Here is a 15,155-nt window from a genome sequence, read left to right on the forward strand (position 1 = left end):
AGGATTTTTCTAATAGTTCATTTTTGGATTGTACTAGTCAATTCAATATCTTCCAGACAGTTGAAAAATAAATACATTGAAAAAACATGTTCAATGTTACTATGGATAGCATTTGTTATTGATTTAATCTCCTTGCTCAAATATCGAGTTGTTGTCAACTTGAAATCGACAGAAAGAATATCACTTTGTATTTGTTGGAGTGATTATTGAAATTTCTCGCAATAGACATGACAGGCTCGGGAAGCATTACGAAGCACTTTATCCAATCAGCGTTCGACTAAAATATTTGCTAGAAACATCACAAAAATAAAAATTCACATGTACAGTTTCTGATTGGCTGATTACTAAACTGCTACTATGTTTAGTAGTATTCTCGAATTTCCAGGAAAATCCGAGGGCTTCTCAAATTTTATAAAAACCCAATATCTTCTGTACATAAATGAACTTTTAGAGTTGTAGACCATCAATGTTGACGGTCTTTGTCTAATGATTGGAGGCTAACTGAAGTTAGACGGGAACGGTGTAACGAATAAACTATCTTCGAAGTCACACCTCGTGATGAGCACCTTACGTGGATTGCCTCATCGACGCATCAATGGATTATGGATGCTCTGTAGACTGTACAACACAAAGGACGTTATTAGAAGAATATATTGGTTAAAGTAGAAGAACCACTGCCGCATGGGCCAGTCCATGGCGTATGGTTGACTGATGCGCGTTGATTGTCGTTGACCTTGACGAGGATCGATGATCTGTTCGATATTCAGTGACCCAACTGCCGGATGATTTGGCCAATATCCAGTGACATTTCACTGGCCCTACGGAGTAAAGTGCTTTATGCATGCTTTACGTCTTTTCTCTCGTGTTCAGCTCGCTACGTACATTTAGCTTGGGGGTCAGAAGACTAACTTAGCATCCGAGTATAGCGTTCAATCAACCTGAAGTATCAGCATTTGACTGAAATGACTTGCCTAGGACAGATTTCGAATGGCAATTCTAAAGGGAAGCTAATGCTCCTATTCTAGGGGAAACAGGGAGAATTTAGGAAGTAAGTATGTTTAAATAAGCGCTAATAATTACAAAGGTGAATCAAGCATTTGATAAACAGATCAAAGACAAACTGAAAATGTGACAGAAAAATTAGCAAAACCACAGTGGATACTTTGTTAAAATGGAAAAGAATCGTAAACATTAGTAGAATAACTCATTCTTCATATGAACAACGATCAACGTGAACATGAAGTGAGAAACAATTTTTCAAAAACGGTTAGGTCTGGAAACCTTATAAACAATTCGAAATCAATATTCAACTCAGAATTAAATTAATAAATCAATGATGAATGATTGGACTTAAAGAAAACTTGACCATTTGCTGCAGCAGAAATTCATTTCCAGAATGACCAATCAGGTCAAGTGCTGTGACAGGCATGAAATATTGACAATATGAAATTTCGATGAACAAGTAGACTAACATTTCCGTTTTTGTTCGCATCCTGACAACAGTAATTCAAACGTTTCATTACATGACGTTTTTTGAATATGCGCATCGCGTTAACGAAAACTCGCTGCATCATTCTCAACAAACAGAGTGTGAAGTGCACTTATCTCATATCCGTTCTCTGTAAAAATGTCTACTGATACAAACTAATCAAAATGTTTTTAAGAAAGTAGACAAACCGTCATGAAATCAACAGGCTGAAATCAGAACTTTCTTCATCATATACACTAGATTCCATCATTCAACATCCGAATTATATAACACTTTGAAAGTACCATTACTCAAAATCCGAAATAATCACCTGATACCAGTTTTCGCAAACTTAAAAACTCAGCAGCGAATAAATATAAAACAAAGTACGTAAATTTCATGAAGTACCACAATGTTCAAAGCGGACACCTACTTGATCAAAAAATACACTGTAAAGCCAGTGAAATATCACTGGATATTGGCCAAATCATCCGGCAGTTGGGTCACTGAATATCGAACAGATCATCGATCCTCGTCAAGGTCAACGACAATCAACGCGCATCAGTCAACCATACGCCATGGACTGGCCCATGCGGCAGTGGTTCTTCTACTTTAACCAATATATTCTTCCAATAACGTCCTTTGTGTTGTACAGTCTACAGAGCATCCATAATCCATTGATGCGTCGATGAGGCAATCCACGTAAGGTGCTTATCACGAGGTGTGACTTCGAAGATAGTTTATTCGTTACACCGTTCCCGTCTAACTTCAGTTGGCCTCCAATCATTAGACATAGACCGTTAACATTGAGGGTCTACAAAACCTTGCTTCACCGATTTCTGTTGACATTCTCTAACATAATTAAAATATCTCATCAATAATATCATGTCGTTATGTGAATTTGATGCCGTTGAGATGGACGTAGCGGGCACATTAAATAAATATTCATTCACGAATGCTTCAAAACAAAAAAATCCATTTTAATTCTGTTGCAAAACAAAAACGAATTAAAATACAAAAGGAGGAGTTATAATTTGTTCAATCTCCAGTAAAATCTGATGGCGTCCACCTAACCTCTATGTCCAATTTCCTTCATCTCAACGCGCGCTTTTCGAAATGGATGTTTAGTTCGAACGTGATTTATATTTCTCGAACTTTTGCTGTGTTCTTACGCAACAAAAGTACTATTTCCGATCTAAGGAATCTATTCTGAGCTATACGTTCGGTAGATTACTTCTTTTTTTGTGTTTCACTCGACTTAATAGTTAACTTTGGTTTTACCTCAGCTCACTATCAGTTTTTTTTATAGTTTTTACGTGAAGACTAGCTTTAGCTTATCGTTAACTGTTTTTATACATTTTTGCCAGTTTTTGTTTACTGTGTGTTTTTTTAACGGTCCTAAATTTACTGCTTGCATTTTTAAGACAGTCTAAATCACTAGCCATGAAAAATTCATGCAAAAGACCTGGTTGCCGTTTCGCTGTTACATCTGGCATGCGATGTGACAAATGCAAAGGTTGGTTCCTCGAAGCATGTACAGATCTAACAGCAGCCGCCTATAGCAGACTCAGCAAGTCTGATCGTAGGTGTGTATGTGTTACCTGCAATACTGATACCGTAGTTATGTTGGGTACTTTACTAACATGTGTGAGAGATAAGTTGTCTAAGAATTTGATAAATGATAGTATCATCACGGGTAACAAGACTGGAACGCATAGGGCAAACAAAAAAAGGATATTGACAGGTCGGTTATCGACGGTGCTGTTAACAGCACGAGTGATGATGCGCTGAAACTCAGCACCACCTCAACATCGACTGCCATCGACTCCCTCAGTAAACTGGGGTCCCCTATGGAGGAGTCCTTGAATGAGACAGTGGTTCCCAAAAGTGATGTAGGTGGTTGGACTCACGTTAACAGGAGTAAAAAGGCCCAAACTTCCCCGCCGAAACTGAACATCCCAAGTACCGTGCGGAAATCAATTGACGCTTTGGCCGCACAGTCTACCCCCAAGACTGTCCGCCCGGTCATCACTGAGCGCCTCGACATCCAAACAACAAGATTCCAAACCTAGACGCCCTGGAAAACCTGGGAAATCAATTACGGTTCGTGACGACTGTGTCATAATCATGAACCTTATTGACAACCCCGACCTTTCTCTCAGTTTGCAGGACAAAAATGATAGGATGCTCTGGGGTGAATTAAACAAGAGGCTTGAACTCCCTAGAATAGAGCCTTTGACCGTCACATGGCTCACTCAGGGGAAGGACTCTAACCACCTAAACCACCCGAGGCTTCTTCGTGTTACACTTAAGAATGCCTCCAACGTTGAGGACGTCCTGCTAACCAGTCACTTACTGAAATCCGATGGGAACGTAAGAATACTGCCCGACATACCGTATTCTGAACAAAATCTCATCCGGAACATCCCTAAGGAATCTCACTAGGCGACTTTCCGTGGAAGAAATATCATTGTGCAAGGTGTGCCGAAAACTATGGACCCAACTCAAGCAAACTCTGATATTCGGGAATGGAAATTCATTTAGCATTCCTTAAAACTTAAGAACATATTGACCCAACAGGTAATGCGACTAGCCAAGAGAGACGGAGACTCTAGGCCCCGGCTATTGAAGATAACCTTCCTCTCCTCCTACATGGCGGCTGCAACTCTGGGAGCATTTCGTGACAATAGACGTCAATTGCCAACTGGCATCCATATGCATCCGGATAGGCCCCACGACAGCAGGATCAAGCACAAACGAAAGCTGGAGCTGACAATTCCACTCGTGAACTGTCTTGATCATAAAAAAAGCGTGTAAAAGACAGGTACTATCAACTCCGTAAACATTGTATAGGTAGGCTACCTGTCCACTCACGCACGGCTCATATAGACAAACAGGAAGAAGCTCACGCGTTCCAAATTGAAAGCATAAACTGCCTAAACACGAACGCCACGAGCTTGCCAAACAAAATGGATGAGCTACGTGAACTTAGCGACGCTAATGATGCCCATCTGATAGGAATATCCGAAACTTGGATAACGTCTCAGTTTACGGTCCAGGAGCTAGCAAAAACTGGAATGTCTTTATTTCGCAACGACAGAAAAACAGGAATGGGGGGGTGGGATAGCACTATACATACGGTCATGCGTGGATGCGCACCAACTTCACAACCAAGAGTTTCTCAATCTTGATGAGTCAGTATGGTGCTCAGTAAGATTGTCTTCCACCTCTAGTTGTCTAGTTGGGGTCAGCTACAGGAAGCCCACTGCCGACATCGAGTATGACAAACGTCTGCTGGAAGGATTAACTCTCTCTACGCGTCTCGGATTCTCTCGAATCCCGATTCTAGGGGACTTCAATCTTCCTAGAATCAACTTCATAGAATCAGCCTGGAGAAACTTAGCCTTTTTAGCCAAGCCTTCTCTTATACATATCACTGAAACGTGGTGTTATCCAGCAGTAGCTGATTCCGAATTAAATATCCAAAACTATCGACTCTATCGCTGCGACAGAGAAACTAAGCGAGGAGGCGGTTGTCTTATATTTGCTTTGGATACCTTAACAACTAACAAAGTTGAAGATAGTATCTTGAATAGTTTACCAGAATCGATCTGGATGTCAATTAGTACCCTGAATCATAGTCTACTCCTAGATTGTATATATTGAGCTCCTGATAGTACTGATAATTTGAATGATCTTATTATCAATGCATTTACACATGCATCTACTCTAAACTTCAGTGCTAAGATTATCACTGGCGATTTCAGTTATCCTGGGATTAACTGGAGTACCGGTATTTGTCAGTCAAGCAATAATGAATTTTCGTCAATCCTTAATCTGTACTGCTGATCACAGTGGGTTCGTACCCCAACAAAGGGTGATAATACACTTGATCTAATATTTAGTAGAGATATCATTCCCCTATCTGTACAAGTATACAACGAGTTTGAAAGCAGTGATCATAAGATAGTAGCTTGTGCTCTCCCCATCTATCCCTCCTACAACCGACCAATTCAAAGAACCTGCAATTATAGAGACTATAAGCATGCAGACTGGGACCTCTTGCGCTCACTGATCAAACTTTCAGACTGGGATGAATTCTTCTCATGTAATAGTCTGACAGATGCCATCAACATATTCTATTTGATTGTTAACTCTTGTCTAGATTCCTGTGCACTAATTAAGACTCACACGATTAGTAAACCATACGAATTATATTTACCAGCTAAATAACGTAATAAACTAAGACGCCTAAAGAAACGTTATTTTAAATCTAACGACTTCACGGCAGTCACACAAATAACAATAATTTTTAACCAAATTAGAGAGAAACATATGTTAAAAGCCATTAATGAAGAGCTATTAGCACTAAGCACTAGCTCAAAAGTGCAAAACATAATCCACCTTTACAATAAACGTGCTAAATCAACTCAAAATGTTGATATACCATGCATCCTGCGTAATAATAGTTTTATATATGACCCAAAAACTAAAGCAGACCTTTTCAGTGGTAATTTTGCAAATGGCAAAGAATCCAAAAATGGCTCTGTTTCTAGAGTTATATGCTTGACTAGTAACTCAATTAAATCTATCTCCTTCACATGTCTGAAAATTAGTAAGGTTATAAATAAGCTCAAGGTTTCGAAAGGTCACGGAGCAGACTTGATTTCATCATTTTGCTACAAATATGGTGGTCCAGATATCCAACTTCTTCTCCTTAAGCTGTTTACTCTCTCTATGGAATCAGGCTCTTATCCTGACCGTTGGAAAACCGCGTGCATCATGCCACGTTACAAATCCGGAGATAAGACTGACATGAACAACTATCGGCCAATAAATATTACTCCAGTTATCTCTAGGATTATGGAAAAAATTATTAGTGACGAACAATCCAGCTATTTATTGACTGAACAACCATCAGGCTATCCACTAAAGAACAAATGACAAGTTCCCTGGTGTTGCATTGGCTTACCGTGATATATGCCATATATAAACTAGTTATCAATTACTAAACTAGCAAACATAAAACTTTCTTATATTTCATGTTTTCTCTATTCATTAAATGTTGATTTTTATAACAATGTGATCACGTCTGTAAACTGGTGTGAACTCTGTAAATATTATTTTCAGAATAAATTATCATTATTATAAACAATTTTTATAGGAACATGGAACGAACGGACCATGTGGTAGACCAGGTTCACCCGTCAAATAGGAACGGAAACGAGGAGATACAATTTTGCAGTACTTTTAATCATTGAAGCCCATCTAACCAAGGCTGACCAGCAAAGGCTAGATACGGTTAAGATTTTGCTGTACTCTGGTCACGAAGATAAAATTGCTCCACACACTCGAAGAGCCGCTCATATGATGTTCAGAGAAGCATTAAAGGTACTTGCAGAATGAGAATCTCACGGTTTCCGGACAATCAGAGCATCACTAAAAGCAAAGAATGTGAGGATGACAATGAGTGTTATATAATCTTATGCACACACCAATGACACTGATGACAAGAAAGATCATTCCACGTCGTGGCTGTATTCAATCATAGATAAGTGTCTAACAAAGAAGACCTGACTATCCTGATGAGAAATAAAAACAATCAAGTTGGAGTGGACGGCAGCGCATATGAATATATAATTGGACGACATGAACTGGGAGAGAGAAATCTAAATAGGCGGAGCGTTGCAAATATACGTGCACGCAAGAAATCGGTTAAAGACGGCACAATGCTTCGTCACAAAAATATGCAGAAAGCTACATGGACTTCACGGGATCACACCACAAAGAACCAGATAGATCATATTTTTATCAACCGAAAATTCCGAAGCACGATGTAAGATGTGAGAACCAGGGAGAGAAGCTGACATAGTTTCTGATCATCACGTGGTTGTGAAGAGGAGTATTAAAACCGAAATCAGAAATGCATGGGTGAAACATTCCCATACCTGTGATGCAAGATCGATGAACAAGGAGGATCGGACGCACATTAAAATCGGAAGTTAAGCAATTCCAGGACGACATTTCTACAAAAGAAGAACATATTGAACTCAAAACAACTGTCAACTAATTACAAAAAGAGAATCTTCAATACGAACGTCAACACAGTCCTACTGTACGGAGCTGGAACATGGAGAACTAATTCAACCATCGTCAAAAAGAATCTAGCATTTATAAACAGTTGTCTACATCTTTATCGGACGTTCCAACTGTTTGAACGAAATTTTCGAAATAATGCTCAGAAATCTAAACCACGAAGCGTCAACAGTTTATTTATCATATAAATGACACAGGCACAAGCATACACATTAGAATATCTAACCTATCTCTTATTATCACAGATGCCACATTTAACTGACTAACTACCTCAAACAATCACACAGAATGAAGTGACGTAGGCTTCAACAGAATAGTGATGTGTTGAGTAATGATTATTGTTCGTTGTGTTGCCTGTTTGTGTTAAGTCATCACTATTCTGATCAACTGGTTAACATCTTCGCATTATCCGACTACACAAAAACGTTAACAGCTCGTTAGTATATTCCAAGTGATAAGGAAGATAACTCTGTCCAAAAGAAACATATTATCTTCGACGAACAGTATATGTTTAACGAGAAAAGAACGCGTGCTTCATTCGTCCTCTCAAAACTGTTCACATTGAGTACAGTTACTTGACGATTCAGTCACCAATATGTTTTTGAATATCACGTATATTCACCACAAATACTACTTAGCTTCTTTCAATTTAATATGCGTATTCACGTAAGAAAACTATTTTTTTTAAAAGTAACTATAATGATAAGAATAGTGTCTATAATGTGGTAGTGTGATATGTCTGTTAACCTCGGTCGTTGTTTTTGTTGTTCAAATATCAATCATTGTACCACCGTGTTGTTTATCACCTAACTTTATATTTTTTATCAAACTATGTGATATTTTTTGCTTTGTGTATTAATCGTGATATGAGTTGTCCTTATAATGAGGGATGCCGCTTTCTTTTAATACATTCATATGAGTGATCATTATTGACACATTACGAACAAAAATAATCAAATTTTTATTTCACATTTGACTAATACTTTTCTCAAGATAAAATGTAATGAAAACAGATAGTTTGTTCATCAATTCATAGATGGTCTTTATTCAGTAATGAATAAACACTGAAATCACCTACTATGTTATTTCAAATGGGTCTAATAATACTGGTCGTATAGAATTAACTCGATTTCAAGTCTTCAGATTATCAATCTATGCAACCATCATCACCAATCACGATGCCCACAGACTACACCAAATAAAACGTCACATAATTATTGACTATGAGATCGTGATCATTCATCTTGATGACCATGTCCATAACAAATTCTATATCACGTTCTATAACAATCAATGTGACAGAATAACTCAACGTTACCCAAATTTTCTGGATGTATACATTTCTCTGTTAATCAAATAAAAGTTTGTGTTGAATATTCATTGAAGTTAGATATCGTGGTGAGGTGGACTTCATCAAATGTAACGGCTCCTGTGAAAATGCATTAAGTATTCGAGCAATTGGAAATATACCCTTATTCGCAAGTTTCATTACTGGAACATTAAATGTTTTGCCATTCTAAATAAAGAATCTACTTAGTGAAATCATCTACCTGATGTTACTTTACATCAACACTGTCCCTGTCAGCCCTTACCAATTTTCATTTTCATCCAATATGAACCTTATTTCACTAAGTCACATGACACATAAATTATGGTATACCCGGCTGACATATATTGATGGTTATTGCTTTGTCGATCTACGCTCTTTTCTTCCACCTAATTTTTTCTAGTTATAAATCGTTATAAGTGAGTAGTACATCAACATATGAAGAACAAGCAGTCCTTCTTTAATGCACTTCACTTGCGATTTCATGTCATAAATGTAGTACCTAAACATTTTTTGATCTAGACAACTGGAAACAATCTTATATCACAGGTTTGTTCTCCACATTAAATGTGTGGTGATATAATTTTCTTCGATTGTTTAGCCGGAAATACCTCTCAACAATTATTTATCAGGATGCACATGAAAATGATGCTTCTTTGTAACACAAGGTTGCACAAATTTATTCGATACACGACTGATGTTCGATCATAAATTTACATAGTTTAGTACGAAGCAATCTGTGTGTATGAAACAATCATTCAATGTGGTCAATTTACTCAAAATACAGAACGAATTGTAACTTGTGAATAAATGTAGTGCTTATTATTGACAATTCATTCATAACAAAGAGAGATGACGAATATCATACTTATCTGGTTATTCATAAATCTTATTAATTCTCAATGACTGAACTCCATTTTGATCTTCAATCTAACATATTTTCCATGTTCTAATAATAGATGGTTGGAGTTAGTAAAAAGTAAAATCCAAACACATAGTCCAAGCTTATTAGCCTACATCACTAAGCTAAACAATCACATTTTGCTATTCCAACACAAATATATGTGAAGATATATGGAATGCTATAGGAGGATTCTTCACACCGACCTCAACAATTTGATATTCTCAGGTCTGGTGTTTTTATTTCCTCGAAGTCGTTGGTTAGAACAAGTACACATTGGCTAAAGTATTGTCAAAATGTTACTCTAGAGAGTTGCAGTTGTGTTTTTTTAAAAACATTTGTATGAATAATTAAACTCATCTATTCATCTTCACTTTCTGAAGGACTAAATGCAAGCAATTTTTCAATTACATTGCACAAATCTACTCCACTGAATGGTATATTCATTGCTTCAATCTCATCATGTTTGGAAAAAATCGTAGACAGTAAAAAATATAGTTTTTAAACTAATTTAAGCATACGGAATCTATAAAAGGAACATTGTGATAAATTAAGTTCATTCAGTCAAGCTTGAATGTACGTTAAATCATCGTAACAGAGAGATTATCCTGAAAGCGATCAACCAAGAGGAGTTGATCATGTGCTACTGGTTTCTTTGGGTCACATTTTCTTACATTACAACCAGGTTTGTTGGTTGAACATTTTCATTCATTCCAATCAACACCGATCGATATATCTGGAGGTGTGTTGTTTATATTCACTGCTAACGAACACTTGTGTATTTGTTATTCAAGAAGGTGTCCACACTGGCATAAGTGTCTGGCCAATGGATACAAAGTGTTTTGCGTAGACAACTGTTGATAATCACCTGTATCTTCTGGATAATGGATTTCGTAGTTCGCCACATCTCCGCCCTATACAGTAGAACTGTATTGACGTTTGTATTGAAAATTCTGATCAATGTGTTGGCTAACTATTCTTTTTAGTTCCAGGTGTTCTTCAATTGTAAACATGATGCTCCTGCATTTCTGTTTCGCACCTTCGCATCTGCTTCTGGTCCTCCGTATTCATCACTTATGCTGCCTAGATATGCAAAGGTTTTCACATCCTCCAAAGCTTCTCCGTCAAGTGTTATTTGATTGGAGCACGCTGTATTGTATCGGAGAGTCTTGCCTCTCCCTTTGTTTATATTAAAACATACTGCTGTTGAGGCTGATGCTACACTAGTCGTCTTCTGAATTTGTTGCTGCGTGTGTGATATAAGAGCCTGATCATCTACGAACGGTGAATAATTCACCTTTATCCTTACTGTTCAATGTTTTCTGTGCTTCCACCTAGATTTTGACAACTTCATAAGAGAAAAGGTGGGAGTAAGCACTCTCGCTTGACACCGATCCTTACCTTGAATCAGTCTGTGCATTGCCCATCATGAAAAATTTGTGACCTTATCCTTCATAGTAATTACGTATAATATTGACCATCTTCTCAGGGACGCCGTGGGGTCCAAGAAGCCTTCATAGTAATGTCCTGTCCACGCTATCACAATGCTTTTTCGTAGTCAATGAATTTGATGTAGAGTGATGATTCCCATTCAATTGATTGATCTACCAGGATCCATAGAGTTGCAATTTAGTCTGTACACGATCGATCCCCACGGAATCTAGCCTGTTGATCCCGAAGTTGTGCGTCTACGGGGTTCCTCATTCGGTTAAACAATACCCCGTTGAAGATATTTCCCGTTTGTTTGAGCGAACAGTACTGACTCCGGTTTTTGGAGTTACCAACATCTTTGAGATGCAATTATATCCAGCTGAAGAGTCCCCATTGAAGAGAAAAGCGCTTCATTGTTTTCACTGCTAGCCACCATCGATCTCTCCTCAAAATGATTTGTGTTCTTATTGTATAGGTAAAATAAAATTTTTTATTCATATTGAAAACAATAAGATTATAATAGCTGTTTCATTTCGAAAGTACTTCAAAATCATTAAGTGGGATGGAACTTTGTATTTGAGAGTCTTGGAAAAGTTTTCAGAAGAAACTGGATAAATCTGGAACATATTTCGAACGGTCAACCCTCTGTTGAAACTTTCAAGAGAAATCTGAACGGCGATAGATTGTGTAATGTTGATCTTGATTGGACAGCTAATTAACCAGTTGTCAATTCCCAGCACTTTATACAAAAGCCTTCATAATTTCATAAGTCTTCATACAAATTTAATAAATGATAATCTGAATGATAATTTATTCTGGTCTATGTTTAGGAGCAGAATATTCTTGGCGACTAGGGAACAGTTGAAATGTCAATTATTCAATGTTTATCTATAAAACCTATCACACTTGTCATTTTTCTCACTGATATTTATCATTCCATTTACATCACTTTGACATTACCTCGATAGAGATAGCCAATAAAGTTGAAGTCTTTTTGTGATTGAAATTCATTCAGATTGAAGGTATAAACTGTGTAGTTTTGCTATGTTGACTTTACGCATGCAATAAGGTGTATCGACTGAAATTAGAAATGTCTTTTCAATTAGTACATAGTTTGTTTTGAAATTTGAAGATTCTTGGTTATATGTGAGTATAAACTACTAGGAAGTCAACAACTAAGATAAAGTACCTGTCATGTTCTTGATGGTTTTCATGAATTCTCCTACAAATAAGAATGCATGACATGATCACTTTGTAAACTGTATAAAATGGCAAATGTAGATCTTTCCATCTAAAATGTTAAAACATATAACGTACTTCCATAATGTTTGATGACCTCCAGTTTTCGTTTATTCTACTTCTACACCAGCCAGGAATATACTACGAGGTACGCAGTGTTTGAGCAGATTAAAACCAGTTCACTGCTTTAATGAACATTTTTACAAGTACACCGAGTCTAACATCAGTATTAATGTATGAGGATAATTAAAACAAGTGATAACTTTAGATTATATATATGATAATAAATTTCATTCTAGGCGAGAGAACTAGTACATTTACATTCAATTAATAAGTTCAAGTTTCTGAGATTTTATTGATGAAACAATATTATCTCTGTCATTACCATTAAAACACTGATTCAACGTCGCGCTGTTTAGCAGTTTTTGAATCCTCTGTGAGTTTTCGGCAGTTTATTATGATCCAGTTATGAATTAATGCTATAATCTTTAAATCTTGTAACGAATATCTTATCTTCAAACGACTCAATAGGAATGTCTGTTCAGTGTTTGATAAAATTTTCATTGCTTTCACAAGTGAGATGTCAATCTTTCACGAAAGTCATCTCAAAATTCAGTGAATTTTTACAACTTTTTATCTTCTATCCTTTGGTCATTTTATGATGAGATGTTTGATAGTTTGATTTCGTGAATAATCCATGATAAAACTTATCAAGTTCATTCAGCTATTGTTCATGTCTACACATATTTATATAAACGAAATTATTTAAATTTTTATGATATAGTGAAGATTTGTAGCTTGAATGGATGATTTTTATAGAGTTTTGTTCTCTAGTTTGGATGGTTTACTGTTACAGCATGCATCATTATTCTGAAAGACGTCGTCAGAACAAACTTCAAGTAGAAATCCATGGCCAAAACAGTAAGCTCATAGAAATAAACTCCATTTTAAGCAGTCTAAACTATAGTCAGTTTTAACAGAACAACACTGATATCTTATTATCATTGATGCGTTTCTGCCGCACGATGTCATTTTCTGAATCATTTTAATCATACCTATCCCTTTTGAATGCGCAATATGGTCTTCAATGAGTTATAAATGTGAAAGGTGTGTTGATTTATAAAGCATGTAGTAAGCATGTGGTAAAATAATAAAGTTTTACATAATTATCAAAGATATTTAAAATCATTCAGGTAGTAGTGTGTGTGAACACAAATAGAGATAGTCTTATGTATGTTAAAATACATTTACGGAATATCTTAGTAAAATTGCATAATAATACAGCATATTTGCAAAATTGTCAATCAACTGTCACAGATTTCATGTGTTCCTACATTTCCACATCAATTGATTTCTGTTCTTATCCTTTCCCCCCTTTTTGATCTTTCAAAAATTGTGCTACCAGATATTCTTATGTTCACCATCAATAAAATATTGATTTATTGATTGACATAGCCATGTTAAACAAAATAAAAACAAACTGAAATTATGTTTACTCTAGTGACAACGAACTACATCAAACTTATCATTGTTATTTTACAAAAGTAATAAATAATGCACAATTGTTACCTATCATCAATAATGGTTTGTACTGATCGTTGAATTGAATTAACATCACGAACTAATATAAGCTAGAAAACCACTGAATACCATGAAGTATTGAACCGCGGTTCATCTTAATCTGTGACTTCTCAGCAAAAACAGGTTGACTGTGCCACACCACCCGTTAACTGATATCAGTTACTAAATCACTGTATGCTGTGTCAGTGGTTAAAGGGTATAACGCAGTTCACAGGACCTAAAGCTCGTCAGTTCAGCTGACGGGCATTATTCCTACTTCTATGATCTGAAGTAATGCTTTTCTTCCATTTGTTAAACTTGGCTTAAAACAATCAAAGTAGTCGGACATTGACGCGTTTGCTGATGAGTTTGTAGTAATCGTAATATAATAAATTTATACTCAAGCATATTAAATAACAAAAGACAATTATTGATTATTTTTAAAAGATAATAATGAGAAGTCTCAATATCTTTAAATGATCCTTCGTTACAAAACCATTTATAATGAAATCCGGTCGTGGTCAATGTACATTGTGTATAGTGTAATTATCTAGTTCTACTATGAATCTTCATCTTCTTTCATACAACATATGATACATTAATAATCATTCAGGTAATTGACTTCAATTGAGGTTTGTAAAATTGATCAAAACAACATTGCAAAACATGAAGGTAATCTCCTTCTTTGTTTCTTTTTATTTTGAGGAGAGAATAGAGCAAATTTGGGAATCTCTATCTATCTGTTTACTTAAGTTAACTTTTTAAAGTCTTATAGGATATGGTATAAACAAATTTCATGGATCTTCTTCTTCGATTTCTTCAAAAACGCGGTGAATTTAGCTTGAACTGGAAGTCATCGAAATCATGGTCACTCATCAATTTGCCATAATAATGACGATTTAGGATGATGATGTTGATGATAATAATAACATCAATCAAACACATTATTGTTATGATGGGGTCCATTATTTCAATTACAGATAAAGATTCAGTGATAGTCAATTATTCTTGTTAATTTCAATCGTCAATTCTATTATCTAACGAGAACTCAATTTATTTTTAACCGACCGAATAATTGAATAATAATAAAAGTAATAATACAGTGAATGATATGAACACAATTATTTGTGTAG

The sequence above is a fragment of the Schistosoma mansoni genome (genome assembly GCF_000237925.1).
Source record: "Schistosoma mansoni, WGS project CABG00000000 data, supercontig 0212, strain Puerto Rico, whole genome shotgun sequence".
In the NCBI taxonomy this organism is placed as follows: Eukaryota; Metazoa; Platyhelminthes; class Trematoda; order Strigeidida; family Schistosomatidae; genus Schistosoma; species Schistosoma mansoni.